Consider the following 18,891-nt stretch of genomic DNA (forward strand, 5'->3'; position numbering starts at 1 on the left):
CCATCTCGAACTCTTGTAAATAGTCAGTTGCATTGGATTGTGATACCTTTTAACCCTAGAAACACTAACAAAGCTGTTTACAGCTTCTAAGCAATGTTTTCTTGGTTTTAGCCTGTTTTCTCGGTTTTAGCCTCTTTCGGGACAAAATTGGTATAAGTGTTGTCTAAACTCTCCAAATCGTTCTCAAACTCTAGTCAGTTGTATTGGTTTGTGATACATTTTAACCCTAGAAACACTAACAAAGCTGTTTACAGCTTGTAAGCAATATTTTCTCGGTTTTAGCTTGTTTCAAGAGTAGTCTCATCCAGATGATACAGAGTAATAAGTTTCATGGATTACTAATGGAGGTCCCATTGGATCATCTGGATGAATTTGGTAGGCTCTGTAGCCTCACAAAGATAAATGGAGTTAGTGAGGATGGATTCAAACTCAGGCTTTTCCAATTCTCTTTGGGAGACAAAGAACACATCTGGGAGAAATCACTCCCCAAGGAATCCATCACCACTTGGGAAGCGTGCAAGAAGGCATTCCTAGCCAAATTCTTCTCCAACTCCAGAACCACAAGGCTGCGAAATGACAATTCCAGCTTTGTTCAGAAGAACAATGAAACTTTCAGTGAAGCATGGGAACGTTTCAAGGGATACACTACCAGATGTCCTCATCACGGCTTCAGCAATGCTTCATTGCTGAGTACACTTTACAGAGGAGTGGTCCCGAAGATACGGATGTTGCTGGACACCGCAAGCAATGGTAACTTCGTCAACAAGGATGTTGATGAAGGTTGGGACCTAGTAAAGAACTTGGCTCAATCTGATGGGAATTACAATGAGGAGTATGACCGCAATGTGCAATCTACAGGAGAGGAAGATGCCAAGTACAAGAGGGACATGAAAGCCCTCAATGACAAGCTCGACAAGCTCCTCAACCAGCAGCAGCATGTTCATGCAATATCAGAGGAAGAGCAGTTTTTACAACAAGATGGGGAGACTGTACAAATAGAGGATGTTAACTACATCAACAAACAAGGAGGATACAACAAAGGGTACAACAACTACAAGACGAATCTGAATCTTTCTTACCGAAACCCGAATGTTGCCAATCCTCAGGACCAAACTTACCCATCTGTAGTTCAAGGGAACCAGGTCCAACAGAAACCTTGTCTAGTACAATCAAGGCTATGCACCTAAGCAGCAATACTCTAGAAACTACAACCAACCACCTGGATTCCAACAACATCACGGCCCGCAAAACCAATCACAAGAGGCTGAGTTACGCGGCCTACTTCAGCAAATGATTCAGAATCAGGCTTCAACAGCTATGCACATCGCAAAACGGTTTGCAGAGATGAGCAACAAGATCGACTCATGATACAATGATTTGAACGCCAAGTACGAATCGCTCAATACTAAGGTTAGATACCTAGAAGGCCACCACAACAACCACCAGCTCCAAAGATCAACCAACTCCCAAGGAAAAGCTATTCAAAACCCTAAGGATTATGCCACTGCCCAAGCCATCTTCCTTGATGATGACTATGAGGATTACCTCACTGAGGACAGTGATTTTCAAGATGGGGAGGATATGGATTGATCAATGATAAATGAGGTCAAGTACTACATATCCGAGTATAAACCCGAGCCTTCACCCGAGGAGACTGATCGAGTTGATGATCGAGCAGTGGTTGGAGGATCACAAATCGAAGAACCACCCAAAGCAGAACCCGATGACCTACCTGATGAGGGTGATCAGATGATTCATCGAGTAGATATTGAAACGAGAGGTCAGCCTCAACCACCTGTAGCAGCAGAAGGGGAGCTAGAGGAAAGGTTCAATGCTGCATTTGACATCCAACTGGAGGTGCTTGCAGAGCGTATGGCCAAGCGTAGAACTCCACCTCCTAAGCTTTTGCGACCACACAAACTTCGAGAGGAATCCACCAAGGAGGCAGCTCGGTTAGAGAATCAGGTTAAGGAGGCTATCAACGAGATTGGGTTTGAAATTCTCAGGAGTGGAGTGTGCATAGATCCTGAGCTGCGAATCGAGGAAAAAATGGAGGATCCTGGCTCCTTTACTTTGCCATGCTTGATAGGACTCCGGATTTTCAAGAATTGCTTGTGTGACCTTGGAGCTTCAGTTATCATTATGCCACTGTCAGTTCCCAACAAGGTGGGATTCACCAGTTTTAAACCAAGTAGTCTTTATTTGGTTCTAGCTGATAGAACAGTCAGACATCCTATTGGGATCCTAAAAGACTTGCCACTCAGGATTGGAAGGGTAGAAGTTCCTATTGATTTCATGATCCTTGATATGGATAAGGAACCAGACGATCCGCTGATCCTAGGAAGACCATTCTTGGCAATAGTAGGTGCTGTGATCGGGGTAAAGCAAGGCAAGATCAGAATAGAGCATGGGGACCACTTCAAGATGGAGTTTGATGTGAAGAAGGGGATTAAGAGGCCAACCATTGATGGTGAAACTTTTTCCACTAAGACAAAGCAGAGAAAATTCAAACATCTTGAGGAAGTCAACACCACATTTGCCTTGGAACCTAGACAAAACCTGGAGAATCAGTTGAACCAGCCTGCTATAGTGGAGAGGATTCCAAAACCTCTCCTCAAGGATCCCTTGCTTAAGGAGCATGAAGAGTCAAGCTTAGTGACTTTAAACAAGCTCACTTGGGAGGAAGTCCCAAAGGTATCTTCTATTTAATTTTCTTTTATTTAATTTGTTTTAAATCTTGTTTTCTATTTTTGCAAATTTATTTATAAAAAAAAAAAAAAAAAAAAAAAAGAAGGAAGAGTGAAAAAGTAAAAATTGAGGAACCCAAAAGCCAACCCGACACCGTACTCGACGCGCCTGATCGTGTCCCTGCTCGGGTGGCGAGTGGAGTCCGAATTCCACAAGCCAATCCCACTCTCGCCGAAACCCACCAACCAACCCTACTATATTTAAGGGTTTGGAACCTTTCCTCCTCAACAGCACTGATAAGTCTCTCTATTCTCTCTACTTTCTATTCTCTCTCAAACTCGAGTGACTTTCGATTTTTCGTTGGGAACTAACCCTATTAACCTCGAGGCTTAGTTGTTTTTTCTCTTCTCAAGGATTCAACAATGGAGCCACACACGAAAACCTACCAAAGGAAGGGGAGAAGATCGACCTCCACCGCTGCTACAACCGTAGGTGATGCCGTCAAACCTCGAGAATCCCAAGGAAGAGGAAACGTTCCGCATTCCTAACCGCTGTCTGGACGTTTTGCTTCCCCAACCCGATGCTCAACCCGATCATCCACCCGATCCGGTGCTCGAGCAACCGATCGTGTAGACCATCAAGTTCGCTCACCTAATCCAATGGCGAGTGATGTTCGCTGATCTCCTCGACGTAGGGACCTGTCTACGTCCGAGAGAACTGTTACCGACCCCATGGAGGTCGATTCTGATGCTGGTGGAGAAGAGCCAGAGGAGATCCAAACTTTGCGGCTAAGGAGCAGAGTTGCGGTTGCAAGAGGAAAGAGACCGGCTTCTGAGAAGGCTGAGAAGGTAGCTAAGAGAGCAGCTGAGGAAGAGGATCAAGATGCAGAGGAGGAGCAGAGAGAAAGAACATGCCAATCCTTGCGGAGGCTGAAGCAGAAGGAGGTGGAGACTCCGGCAAAACTCTCTCACCGTGAGACAATGAAGCAGTTGGGCATCGCTAGAGATGTCGAGTTCTTGTTCGACATGTGCCACCTGGGCCACATGATGCGAGCCCAACTTGAAGCTTATGAGGAGGAAACGGTCCACTTTCTCTCTACACTTCGGTTGCATTACTTTGAGGACCACCCGACCCTACTACCCTATGGGGGGATCGTGTTCATCACCTTCTTTGTGAGAAACAAGGAGTATCGGCTCACTTTCAAGGAGATGGAGAAGCGGTATGGTTTCAAAGCTGGTAATGGAGAAGGAATGGAAGTTAGCAAGGAGGAAATGAGGAGCCCTCTCTTAAGGTATTTTCACAAGTCCCTCGCATGCACTCTTTTTGCTAGAAAGGAGACTGGGAATGTGAATGATCACGAGCTTCAGCTGCTGGATATTGCATTGTATGGAGTTTTGGACAATGCTACCGATGGTACACCACTAGTTTGAGATGTTGCGGATACTAGCATGGTATTTGTGCTGCTCGATCAGTTCCTCTACCTCAAGTCATGGGCCGTTAAGAGAAGAGAAGGAGGCAGAGAGATCTCCATTGGAGGATTGGTCACACTGATCTTGGTGGCATGCGATGTGCCCTTGAAGGGAGTGGTACACGATCCGAGATGGTTCGACATAGACTACCTCGTGCTGGTGAGATTTTTGGCCTATGAGAGGCCTAACGACATGAAGCTCTTCAAGTTCGTCCACCGAACCGCAGGAGCCGCCCAAATGATCCTACCCAATGTAATGTGCACCAAGGTTCGGCTAGGAGACAACATCGACTTTGCACTGCCTTTGGAGGAGTTGTACAACCTGGAGGAGGAGTCCGAAGCTTAGAAGAGAGTGGAAACCGGTCAAAGACACGGAGATAGCTCGGAAAGTTTTTCGAATTTGAGGAGTATGTGGGTTCTCAAAAGCAACCGGTTGGGGTGAGGGAAGCCCACAAGAGGATCGGATGGCTGAAGAGGATGAACAAGTACTTGGTGAGAAAGGTGAAGGATCTCACCGGTTCGGTGAAGACTATGGGGAGAAGCGGACCGCTAGGAGGAACTGGAGGACTTCCACCTCCAGAACCTTACCGAGCATCATCATACGAATCCCAAGCAGAGGGAGATGTCACCCAACCAGAATCATCGCGGAGAAGCCATTCAGACGCCTATCCGACGCCTTACCAGATGCCATACACGATGCCTTATATGATGCACCCTGCGAGTGGCTATACGGGTGATCATTCTGGACCTCTTCTGCCATACCCATCATACTACCCGATGCCCTACCCGATGAGCTATGCGGTACCCCCCTCGATCAACCCTTCGGATGCTGGTCTGAGTAAGTCGTTCATGCATATCACCGAGCTCTCTGACGAGCAAACACCGACACCTGCTGAAGCCGGAGACAACCTTGGCTACACGTTGGCGAGTATGGAGGCTGCTGCAACCTCCTTATTCACCAACCCATGAGGTACCACTTTCATCCGATCTTCGTAAATAAAATTGCATTTAGTTTATTTCATCTTGTGTGATTCTTGGATTATATTTCCAACTTTTATTTACACAGAGACTGTGTAATTTAAGTTTGGGAGAGGGTCCAGAATATTTTTAACTTTGTGTTTTATTTTCTTAATTTTCTTATTTTAAATTTTTGCATGCTAGTTTTATTCATTTGAGTCTGCATCTATGTGCATTGAAAAACCCAAAAAAAATTTGAAAATGTTTTTAGAAAAAAAAAAATGTTCATGTAGTTGCATTCACATATTAGGATTGAGTCTAGTTGGTTTCATATAGGATTGTTGCATATGCATCTTAGGGGACAATGATTAAAATTACCTTGTTTAAAATCAAACCTTAGGATTGAAACTATAGCCCTTAATCAGAGTTCATTGTTGCTAGATCAATCTTTGGAAAAAAAATGAAAAATCTTTGCTTAGATCCTTGTGTCGTTTGAATGCTTCCTCCACTTGTTTGAACATTAGAACATCTCTATATTATTGGATTTAATTTGAACTTTAATTGTCTTGCTTATGGAACTTGAATACTTGCTCATGGTAACTCTAAATTCGGGTTAGCACTCCATTTTACCAATCTTTTTCGTTTAACCCGATTTATTTGTCCTACACACGAACCCAAACCTTTCTTTCGAACCTTGTTGTGAATTGTTGAGTGAGGCTTTTTTCATTGTGCTATAGGTTGTGAAACCTTGAGAGTATTGAGAACGACAAAGAACTGCCTCTTGATTTAGCTAAGTTAGAATTTGAACTAGCTAATAGATTCGGTTTTGAAAGATAGGTGGTTAGTATGTTTATTTGGGGTTGGGTTGAGGAATATATATATAAAAAAAGAGAATTCCCTAAGGTTAGAATCAATTAGCTCTAAGTCTCTGAGTAAAAAATAAAATAATAAGAGAAAAGGTGTTTGCTATAGTCTCCTAGAAAGAAAGAAAGAAAAATATATATACATATTAGGATTTTAGCAAAGAAAGAAAAGAAAAAAAAAAAGAGAAGAGTTAAAATCAAGGATGTGGGGTTTGATAAAAAAAAAAAAAGAGAAAGAAAGTGAATGAGAAAAGGGTAGATTATCAAGAGTTAAGCTTTGTATGCCCAAATTGTTCTCAATCTTAGACAGTTTTCAAAACTGTCTAGCATTCCTTCTTTTGAGAGAAAACCACCCAAAGAATTTGTTTAAAACCACCTTACTAAATGCCTTACCCTTGAAACCGATTGAGCTTGATTCACCTTCCATTTGCAAGAACTCGCCAAACACTTAATTGAATGTGAAAGAGATGTTCTTTACTTTTAGATGGAGGTTGAACTAGATCGATGCATTGTAATAAGCAAAGAAAAATATTTGTAAGTATGTTGATTGATCTTAGCACCATTAAACTATCTTCAAGGACTATAGCTTGAATCCTTCGCTTAGCATATAAAGGTTATGAGTCCTCGTTTTCAAACTGCACCCTCCAACTTCCTTGCTAGAGGACTAGCAAGATTTAAATTTGGGGGTCTAATAACTCTCTAGTTTACATGTTTTTAGCATCCTTTTTTTCCATATTTTGCATTGTTCATACCCTTAACCTAGCATTTTTAGGTCATTAATTATAGGAATTCACTTTTAGGTCATTTTTGCATTTGCATATTTTGGATGAAAACAGGTGCTTAAGAGCCTAGAATGGGGAAAAACAAGGACAAACCCGAGCATGTACCCGAAGGAGCCATCGAGCTGAAAGAACAAGTCCGAACCCCAACATGATCGAGGAGGATCTAAGATCCCGAAGAACAACCCGAAGATCTATCCGAGGAGTAACCCGACTTCATCCTCTTGTACCCCATCGAGTGGACCATCGGGCAGGTCTGGGAAGCTAGCCAAAAGGGTTTCCATATATAAACCCCTCCTCTCCTTCCTCGCAAACGAGCACGCCCCAGACCCTCAAACCACAGAGCGAGAGCTTCTGTGAGAAAACTGAGCGACTCAAACACCTTTCCCTTTTGTTTTGGATTTTATTTCATAACTTTTAATCACTTCTTTAGATTTCTTTCTTGTACTCTTATCCCTCTACTTTATCGTTTAATATAATGCAATTTTCTTTCATAGTTGTTGTTATGTTTCTTGCTATGATTTCCGAGTAGTGTAGTAAAGTTTCTAGGGATGGGATAGATGATTTTGTGTTCTTGATCGGTTAGGATGTCTTAGTTGATTGAATATGTTAATACATTTCCTTCTAGATTGGTGTTCTTAATGCTGTCAACAAACCGAGAGGGTGAGATTAGATCTAAGGTGTTTTACCACCGAGAGGTGTAGATGAAATGCTTGAATCAACCAATGCTAGAGGTTTACTCACTTAGCCTAAGAGATTAGATGAGTAAGGGGTTTACTGACAATTATGAATCGGATCTTAATGCCTGCTTGGTCATGTTTCTAACGAGAGTTGGGTAGGTTAGTGATCAAGGTTGATTGTTTCTATCACGAGAGTGTTTTAACAAGATTTTAGAGATTCATTGTCTAGGAAATATTTGCTTGAGGCATGTAAGGCATTTGTACTTGTTAGGAACATTTAGGATTCGATTACCCCATCCTTAGAAGCTTTCGTATTTTAATTGCTTGCATTTTCATTCATCACTTGATCTCTTACCCGATCAGGTACACGATAACCTGCATCGAGTAACCCCTCGAGTTGTTCATATTTCATTTGCTTACTCGATCACCCCACCCGATCTTGTACTCGAATGCTTGCATCGAGTGCTTAGGTCGTGTGGTTCTTTGTTTATATTCTTTTCTTTTATTATTTTAGGATTGTTAGATAAAACCCATAATTGCTTGGCTTGACTTGCATTGTTCTGATTGCATCCTTCCTGCTAGCATAAACAACCATTTGGATTGATAACCCTTTGTACTACAATTGCATTGGGAATTGATATCCTGGGTGAAAAGCCTGCTATCATAATCTAACAAACCTTCACACTTGAAAATGTGAGACCAGTGAGAGTACAGAATGTGTTAATGCATCAGTGAATAATTGAGTTTAAACCGGAGTTTGGGAGTCCTTAGCTAAAGGGGTGTTCAAGTCCAGCTACTCCACTAATTCGCCTGACGTTATTAGCACCATATCCAACACCAAAATAGATCAAACACAACACTTCATAGAGCGATATATTTTTCGAAAAAAATACATATAATCTAAAACCGAAGAAACCGATCCGAATGAACCGATTTGAATCGGTTTCGGTCTATCTGTTAAAACAGATTGGTTTATGTATTGATTTGGAATCGGATTTATTTCCTAAACCGATCCGAACCGAAATCCGATTGGTTATCTGCTAAACAGAATACAAATTTAAACTATTAATGAATCCCTTATAAAAATTTATAGTTATATCACCAGAAGGAGGTTTCGAACCTTAGACCTTGAGGTAAAGGGACACACGCTCCAAATGATACATATATATAAGAGAATCTATTTAAGTTTGGATCTAAAAAAATTGAAAACCGATCTGATAGAAAAAACAGTCGGATTTTCTATGCGATTCAAAAAAATCCGAAATACGAAAAATCCTAACTGAAAATCCAAACACCGAAAACTAGTGTAGACATGTATAGAAAAAACTACTACCATTTCTTCTAAAGACTGGCTACAAACCAAAAACACATTGAGTTTACTCTAATCGTAAAATAATAAATGCCCTTTTACCATTTTAAAATACAATTAGTTCAATTTGGTTAATTAAAAAGTATTTTATAGATTATGAAGTATTTAAAAAGTTTATAACTAGTGTATTGTAAATTAGATATAGAGACTAAATTCTATTGTAAACTAGAGAAATCGAAGAAACTTTCTCTTGTCTTATTATTAATGATTTAATGGAAAATTACATATATATAGTGAAGGGCAAAGCCCAAGTACAGTAGGACTAGTAAACCGACATAGAGTAAAGGAGGTGGCCGAAGGGCCTTATTGTCTTGGACGTACATGGGCCGAGTATGGGCCGAGTACGGGCTGAGTATGGGCCGATTATGGTAATCCACCATCCGTGTTTTACAATACTCACCCTTGGATGACATAACCGTGCAAATGCTAAGTAGGATCTTTGTAATGTGCTTGGGGGTGCTGCCTCATTAAAACCTTACCAGGAAAACCCATTGGGACAAAACCATGGTGAAGGAAAAAGAGTACAGCACGCATTACTCCCCCTGTTCCAAGCAACCCTATAAGTCATTAAGTCTCCGCATTCCAATCTGGTGCGTGAGTTTCCTGAATGTTGACGTCGGTAAAGATTTGGTAAAAAGATTGGCTGAATTGTCGCTAGACTGAACTTGTACCACTGTAACTTCTCCGGCCTTTTGTATTTCATGTGTGAAGAAGAACTTGGGTAGAATATGCTTTGTCTGATCTCCCTTGATGTATCCTTCCTAGAGCTGTGCGATGCAGGCCGTATTATCTTCATAGATAACCGTAGCTTCCTTATCGTCGGCCATGCCACAATCTTGCCTGATATGTTGAGTCATCGACCTCAACCATACACACTCATGGTTGGCTTCATGCATTGCTAAGATTTCGGCATGATTAGATGATGTGGCTGCAATGGTTTGCTTCATAGAACGCCACGAAATAGTTGTACCACCGTGTGTGAACACATAGCCAGTTTGAGACCTAGCATTGTGCGGATCCGATAGGTAACTTGCATCAGCAAAACCAACTAAACCTTCTTTGTTATAGTTAGTATAATATAAACCCAAATCAAGCATTCCTTGTAGGTAACGTAACACATGTTTGATACCGTTCCAGTGCCTTTGGGTTCGACAAGAGCTAAATCTAGCTAGGAGGTTCACGGAAAAACATATGTCTGGTCTAGTGTGGCTAGCCAAGAACATTAATGCTCCTATTGCACTGAGGTATGGCACTTCTGGTCCGAGAATTTCTTCATCGGCTTTCTTTGGACCAAATGGATCTTTATCCAAATCAAGGCTCCTCACAACCATTGGGGTAGTCAATGGGTGAGCTTGGTCCATATTAAATCTCTTGAGTACATTTTCTGTATATGTCATTTGATGCACAAGGATTCCATCATTTATGTACTCAAGTTGTAATCCCAAACAGAATCTTGTCTTGCCTAGGTCTTTCATCTCGAATTCTTTCTTTAGATATTCGACTGTTTGGGCGATTTCCCCAGAGGTTCCTAGGATGTTCAAATCATCCACATATACTGCTATTATGACAAACCCTTTGTTTGCAAACTTCTTTATAAATATACATAGACTGATGAGGTCATTCTTATAGCCCTCTTTGGCTAGGTACTCACTTAGTCTATTGTATCACATACACCCACTTTCTTTCAGTCCATAAAGGGATTTGTTTAGTCTTATGCAGTATTGTTCGCGAGAACCGCTCTTATCTTTGAACTCAATACCCTCTGGTAATCTCATGTATATCTCATTATCTAGTAGACCATATAAGTATGCGGTTACAACATTCATTAACCGCAAATCCAGTTTTTCTCTTATAGCCAGACTTATTAGAAATCTAAAAGTCGTTGCATCCATCACAGGGGAGTATGTCTCGTCATAATCTATTTCGGGTCTTTGAGAGAATCCTTGTGCTACAAGCCGTGCTTTATATCTCACGATTTCATTATTCTCATTTCTCTTTCTTACAAAGACCCATTTATGTTTTACTGGCTTTATATCGAATGGTGTCCTTAAGATTGGACCAAACACATTCCTTTTCTTTAATGAACTTAATTCCACGTCGATAGCTTCTTTCCATTTTAACCATTCTGGTCTTTGAGTGCACTCTAAAATGGACATGGGTTCATGATCCTCATTTATTTCAAGTGTTACCTTGTATGCAAATATTTCATCGATGTCGACATCTTTTATGTTCCATTGTATTCCAGACATGATATAATTGATTGAGATCTCATTATTATCAATACCATCAGGACCTTGAGGTTCAGCGTCCCAAACCTCATTCGGTACCTTAGGATTTGCCGCGGCCATATCTGTTATCTCTTTAACCTCGGTTTCATTTGCACCTTTCTTAGATTTCCGAGGGTTCTTATCTTTGCAACCTATTGGTCTACCACGTTTCAAACGAGTCCTAGACGTTGTAGCAACTTGATTATTGTGTTCCTTTTGAACATCAATACGTACTGGTGCATTACAAGCTGGTATGTACGATTTTGTTACTCTCCTTGGGTCAGCAAAGGAATCTGGCAATTGTATAGCGAGCTTTTGCAAATGTATAATCTTTAGGACCTCTGCATCACAGGCTAGAGTCCGAGGATCTTGCCAATGCAAGGATGTTTGATTCCATGTTATTTCTTTAACCAACTTGCTTGTCTCTCCACCTAATTTGGGAAAGTCGGTGTCATCAAACTGACAGTCCGCGTATCAGGCCTTAAATAAATCACCCGTAGTTGGCTCAAGATACTTAATAATGGTGGGAGAATCATATCCAACATATATTCCCATCCTCCTTTGAGGTTCCATCTTAGTTCTCTTTGGTGGAGCAATCGGTACATAAACGGCACACCCGAATGTTTTGAGATCGGATATGTCAGGCTCATGACCCGTTAATAGTTGGGATGGTGAATACTTATGTTCACTAGATGGCCTGATGCGTATAAGCTCTGCTGCATGTAATACGGCGTGTCCCCAAGCCGACACAGGAAGTTGCGACCTCATGAGTAATGGTCGAGCAACTAATTGGATTCGTTTAATGAAGGATTCAGCTAATCCATTTTGTGTATGGACATGTGCCACAGGATGTTCCACACTCACCCCCATGGACATACAATATTCATTAAATGCTTGGGATGTAAATTCACCAGCATATCTAGACGTATAGTCTTAAGTGGAAAATCTAGAAAATGGGCTCTTAGCCATATAATATGGGCCAACAATCAAGCAAACGCAAGGTTTCTAGTTGACAATAGACAAAACTTGCGACCATCTGGTCGATGCGTCGATTATAACCATAAAGTATCTAAACGTCCCACATGGTGGGTGTATTGGTCCACAGATATCTCCTTGTATTCTTTCTAGAAAATTTAAAGTCTCTTTAGTGGCTTTCACTGGTGATGGCCTCACAATGAGTTTTCCTTGTGCACATGCTACACACGTGAGATTTTTTAGGAATAACTCTTCTCTCTTTTAGAGTGTGCCCTTTAGAGTTTATTATTAGCTTACGCATGATGTTAGAACCCGGATGGCCAAGCCGGTAATGCCATAAACTGAATTGTTCTTTGAACATTTTATTCATTGCCAAATTAGCCTCTATCATATTAATCTTAGCATGGTATAAATCAGTGGCTAGTGCGGGTATAGTCTCTAGGATTTTCTTTGATCCTTGGGTGATTTCAGTAATTTGTGGGAACTCTTGGTTTCCTTCACCCTTAGTTTCAACATGTAGACCATTCAAACGAATGTCTCTAAAGCTCAATAAGTTTTTCTTAGAGCTGGGTGAATATAGGGCATTACTTATTTCAAGGTGTGTGCCATTAGGTAATAAAATATGAGCTTTGCTGTAGCCTTCTATCAAGCTTGCTATACGCGCAATTGTACTAATATTGGCATTTTTCATTATGAGATTAGTGAAATATCTCTTATCCTTCAAAATTATGTGGCTGGATCCACAAGTATGTCCTCGGCCATTTCTAAAATGGACAAGAATTTATGTTTTACAACATAAACAAATAATTTTATAATGAAGGAAATAAAATAATTTAATTTAAACCATAATTATAATCCAATATCATAATCAAATAAAATTCAAATCATAAAACATAAATTAAACCAAAACAATTTTAATTATCTTCTCCTAGACAATCCAAAGTTTCATTGTCCAATAGATCATCATTTTCATGGTCGAAATCTCCTTCACCATCGAGATGGGTCATATTGGCTTCTGGATTTTTCTTCAGACTCTCTTGATAAAGATCAATGAGATACTTAGATGATCTGCACGTCTTAGCCCAATGATTCCCCATACCACATCGGTTACAAACCGATTTAGGCTTATTGATGTTCACATATTTTACCTTATTTTATTTACACATTTTCCATGATTCACTAGCTTGTTAGGTCATCATTTAGTAGTTTTAGGGCTGTTTATGCATTAGAGTAGATTTGCATTGGATTGCATTGTTTCTTGTATAAACAGGTGATTTAAGACCCAATGGAGCATGGATAAGTGCTGAGGGAAAGTGAAGCCATCAAGAGAAGCAGACAAAGGAGCTAGAGCAAAGGAGAATCAAGGTCCGGAAGTCCACTCGACCAGACACTCGACCATGTGCTAAGAGGGACTTTACCGACTGAAAGGAGCAGAAGAAGACCTGACTCGACCATGCACTCGACCGAGCAAATGGTTGAGTCAACTGAGTCGCCTCCCTATTTTGTCCTGTAGCCATTTTAGGGCTTCCCTACCTTTCTATATATACCCCTTGTACTCTCTGGCCGCTAAAAAGCCACTTTTCAGAGAGAAAATATCAGAAAACCAGGTATTTACCCTTTTTGGGATTTTAGCTTTTAACTTTACATCATCAACCACTTTTAAGCTTTTTCTCTAGATTTTCATACTTTGTTGGTTCCATAACTTTCTAAGTATTGATAATCTAAGTTTATTTCTTTGAACAAAGTTGTAGATCTCCTTCTTATCTTTCTAATCATGCAAGTTTCATTGATTTATGGGTTTATGATTTTGTTCACCATGAGTTGTTCATCTGAGTAGTGTGTTAGGATCTTAGGGATGGATTAGGCTGGATGAGAGTTATGGTAGTTTAGACTGATCAAGCTTGTTTGTTTAATTCTCTCTTCTAGGTTAGGCTTGCTCTATGCTGTTCTTATATCTGAGAGGGTAAGAACAGATCCTAGGTTTCTTAACATCATACCAATGTTTAAGCTTCTGGATAATACTAATGCTGGAGATTATCATGCTTGTCCCAAGAGATTGGTTGCACAAGGTGATCTTTGACACATAATGATCTGGATCTTTATGCATGTTTTTATGTGCAATAGCTGGTGAGAACTAGATCTAGGAGTATCTAAGCTTGATTGTTATTGCCATGAGAATGGATTAACAAGTATTAGAGGGTCATTGTCTAGAGATAGCGCACTGTTTATTGAGGTTTGTTGATTAGTTTAGCTCAAGTCCAGCCCATGAATCCATCCCTAGGACCTTCTGTGTTATTGATTTCTCTTATTTGATTACTGTTATCCGCTTTTCATTTGATCTATTTAGATTTGCTCTGTTTGATTGTTAAGTAAGATATTTGTTCTTCGTAACTTGCCACTCGACCCCGTACTCGATCGAGTGCTTGCTCGAGTCAACTTCCAAGTTTTTACTTTATGTTCTGCATCTTTTTAGTTTCACTTTTATTTCATTTCATATCTTAGTTTCAGTTATTACACTGCATTTAGTCTGCATTCTTAGTGTTTTGTATTCTGCATTTAAAATTCTGTCAACAGCAGTTACATCAAAACCATTTCATATCTGTCTTAACTTAAATAAGTGTTCACATCTAGACTGCTTGCATCATACTCATTATGGATTGACATCTTTTATACTACAACAGCATAAGAGTAATTGAAACCTCTTGCATTCCACCTTCATACATCAACCACACAAAATAATATATTTCACGTATGTTGCGGTTTGTTAATTATGCGGCCTCTACCACGGCCACGACCGAAGTCGGACCGGTTCCCACGGTCGTAACCATTGTAGTGGTTCCCTTGGTATTTACCACGACCACCACGTCCTTTACCACCACGGCCACGGCCATGGTACTAGCTCTTATGGACGTAGTTGGTCTCTTTGGGCTTGGTGGGTTCTTTGGGCTCTTTCTTGGTCAAATCAACTTTGTGGGCTTCAGGTAATGGGGCTGAACCAGGAGGTCTCATTGCACTGTTCATTAGTAGCAACTCATTGTTTTGCTCAGCAAGCAGCAAACAAGAGATAAGATCTGCATAAGTTTTGAAACCCTTTTCACGATACTGTTGCTGAAGCAGTATATCGTTGGTGTGAAAGGTTGAGAATGTCTTCTCTAGAAAATCTTCCTCAGTGACCTCCTTACCACATAACTTAAGGATTGAGACTATCTTAAGTAGCTCTGAGTTATACTCATCCACGGATTTGAAGTCCTGGATCCTTAAGTTTTTCCAATCAAATTCAGCCTTTGGTAGGAGCACCGTCTTTTGGTGTCCATATCTGTTTTTCAACTCTGTCCAAAGCTCAAGAGGATTCTCTATTGTAAGGGATTGGTCCTTGAAGCTTTCAGCAAGATGGTGGTGGATTAGCAAAATCTCCTTATACCTACTCTTTTCAGTGCAATCGTTACGATCCTCAATGCATTCGCATAGGTCCTTTGATTTCAAGTTGATCATGGTTTCCAAAGCCCATTTGAGGTAGTTGTCTCCGGACACGTTAACTGCAGCATAGTTGAGATTGTTGATCTTTGCCATTCTACAAAATAGAAAAAGGCATATGATTAGTACCATGCGGTATATATGAGACCAAAACATGGAATCGTTCAATCTTTGGGCTATGCGGTATATATGAGACCGAACCATGCCGAATATTATGCTCTTGGGTCATATGTTTTATAAAACCAAACCATGCCGATTTATAGTCTAGGCCATGCGGTAAAAACCGGACCATGGATTTATTTTCTTTTGCGCTATGCGGTATATATGAGACCGAAACATGCCGATTATATTAGTGGATAATGTCTTGTTTATTTATCTAATTTTGTGGCCTATTATGTGCATGAGAACAATCCTAGATAAATATAAAATCTAGCATGCAATAATTTCCTTTTCCTAAGGTTTTCCTTTTTCTATACAGGTTTTTCCTTTTTCTAGCTTTAGGGTTATGACAAAGGTTTTAGGAAATAATTTCTAGTCTTTTGGGATATTGTCTAATTATATTTAAATTTCTTAAATATACTAGATAATGGCCAATGAATTAAATTAGAAATTTTCCTAATCAATTTTAGGGTTCTATGTGAAACATAGAATTGATCCGATTTTAATGTCTTAGATTTTAGGGTTTTGATTTTACTAAACCATCACTAATAATCAGATTCAAACCTAGAACAAACAGTTTAATATTTTCGATTTTTAGGTTTTAGATCTAGGTATTCATGCCATCGATTTTAAACAAACAATCAAACTGTATTTTAAATATGGCATAATAGATTTAATTGCAAACAATCTAAAACAACCCTATATCAATCCGATTTTAAGTTTTAGGGTTATAGGGTTTTGGTTTGTTGATTGTATAATTGCAAGTTTTATTGTCCCATTATATTTAGGAGATCATGTTCGATTTATAGGTTCTAAGGGGGTTTAGATTTATTTACCTTCCACCGTTTGGAGGTTAACTGGATATGAACCGGGAGCTAAAGACCTCGGTTTTACACTTAGCTTGATCACGAACCCCGGCTTAGATAGGAGGAAGAACAGTACTCACCCCGGACAGGAACTGATCGCCGAACACGGACGGACTCGGACGGAATATGGACAGGAACCGATCGCCGAGTATGGACGAACAAGGGACTTTGTGTGCGGCGGCGGCGGCTTAAGATTTTAGGGTTTTTCTCAGTTGGAGTTTAGGGAAAATTCGTGCTGATAACGTGTTGTAAACAAGAGAAATCGGAGGAAGTTTCTCTTGTCTTATTATTAATGATTCAATGCAACATTACATATATATAGTGAAAGGCAAAGCCCAAATATATTAGGACTAGTAAACCGACATAGAGTAAAGGAGGTGGCCGATGGGCCTTATTGTCTTGGACATACATGGGCCGACTACGGGCCGAGTATGAGCCGGTGATGGTAATCCACCATCCGTGTTTTACAACAAATTCCTGTTTTTTTTTTTTTTGGCAAACAGAAAATGATTCTAGTAAACATATATATTATAGGGAGAATGGTACATGTACCTCAAAAACAAAAGTATCGAATATAAGTGTTTTTTGAAAGCTGAATCAAGAATTTCATCAATCGATCGAATATAGGTGTTTTTGACCAATTTTCTAACATTCTTTCTACTCAAAATTAGTCATTATTTCATGTACTAATCAATTAATTTATTATTTACAGTATGTGGTGTAAGCTTTTTTTTTTTGTCTTTCATTCAACAGCCAAGCATTTGCTCGGAACTGGTCAATGGGTTGACTCCCTGGCCCGGCCCAAAACACTCTTTAATTGCAAAACCACCAGCTAACAATGTAAACGAACTCTTAACTTAACCAACCTGCAAAAGAGAGAGCTATGAGCAATTCATAATTACTCAGTGAGGGAAAGCCTTAGGGCTCCCAAGTCTCCACACCCAAACACGCTTAGCCAATCACCAAGTCTAAACCTAAGCCAGGCAACAATCACTGTGTCCTAAAACCTGTGACACACAAACATATGCACACATCACACAAATGGAACTACATCCCATAACCGCCCTAAAAACGGGTCGGATACAACGTGTCAACACACGCTATCCTCGTGCATTATCAGATCCCTCTTGCTTTCACATTTCTTCATGCACCATGCTTACGGAACCTCCATGCCTCTTGCACTTCGTCCTAGCATCAATCACTCGTGCTCATGCTTACGGACCCCAAGCGCCTCTTCCACTTGTTCCTAGCACTGCACACACGTCAGTTCGTCAGCCATCCTGACCTACCTGCATTCCGCGCCCGTAGACCACCACACAACTACAAGGAATTCCCCTTGCAGGAATCTCTGCTGCTCACCCGCATCTACGTGCCTTAGCACCTTATCTGCTCACACACAAGCACTTATTTTACCACAACATAACATGCGTTCACGCAACCACATCAATATCAATCAACACACATTCATTTTCTATTCTCATATTTATTCTAGTTCTTATATATTATAATAAATATTTATTGATATACGTATAAATAAGATATACACTCATCCAAATATACATTACTTATATACTATGTAACATGTAGGTATACATAGCTTAACATTAAACTAAGTAACTATCCAAACACATCTGAACATGTAGAAGACACCAACTAGTCCTCATCTTGGCCACACAAATCAAAGTCTCGGTTTAGCACAAACACCAACAGAAACCGCTTCAACAATAATCTCGGTATGCAACGGTTTAGATTAAACAATCAAAGATTATTTTCCAATAATAATGCATGAATTAATCTAGTTCTCAAACCCGATTTAATTGTGCTGGTGTTTCTCAAATAAATTAATTAGATGTAGTTTAATAATTAAATCAAACCAACCATCTAATAATTCATAACATCACAGTTTAGTCCACGTACGATCACATGCTCCCAGCCTCCCTCAATACCAATTCCTAAACCAGCCACAATACACGATTCACCAATATTATGCTAACCAACGTCATCGACAACGTACGTAACCATGCATGACACCACAAATCAATGCAACACAACACAACGACTGACACGAGAAAGGGTTTCGCCGTTTACCTTCATCGGCGGTTTTACTCACCCACTCGTGACGGATCAGCAACGCCGATCGATCCACAAAGCTTCAAGCCCACGGTTGTCACATCCTCATCTCTCAACAATCAAACAACAACAAAGCAACACACTACAAGAAAACAAGGTGACTTCCAACAGACTTTCCAACAGACCAAATCCTGTCGGCCATTTCCGACGGATTCTCGACTGATATACGAGGAGATTTGATCCGTTGTACACTCTTTGTAATCGGACGGGAATTGG

The 18,891-nt window shown here is 40.2% G+C and overlaps 1 non-coding gene across 1 annotated transcript; it reads right to left on the reverse strand.

Annotated features, from left to right (window-relative positions):
* Window positions 1–563: 563 nt before the first annotated feature.
* On the reverse strand, window positions 564–670 carry LOC147950200 (small nucleolar RNA R71). The gene has a single exon (XR_015565109.1). It is a non-coding gene; the product is annotated as a small nucleolar RNA R71 (small nucleolar RNA).
* Between the last annotated feature and the right edge of the window lie 18,221 nt (window positions 671–18,891).

This window comes from Camelina sativa, chromosome 1, assembly GCF_030686135.1.
Source record: "Camelina sativa cultivar CO46 ecotype springtype chromosome 1, ASM3068613v1".
Lineage (NCBI taxonomy): Eukaryota > Viridiplantae > Streptophyta > Magnoliopsida > Brassicales > Brassicaceae > Camelina > Camelina sativa.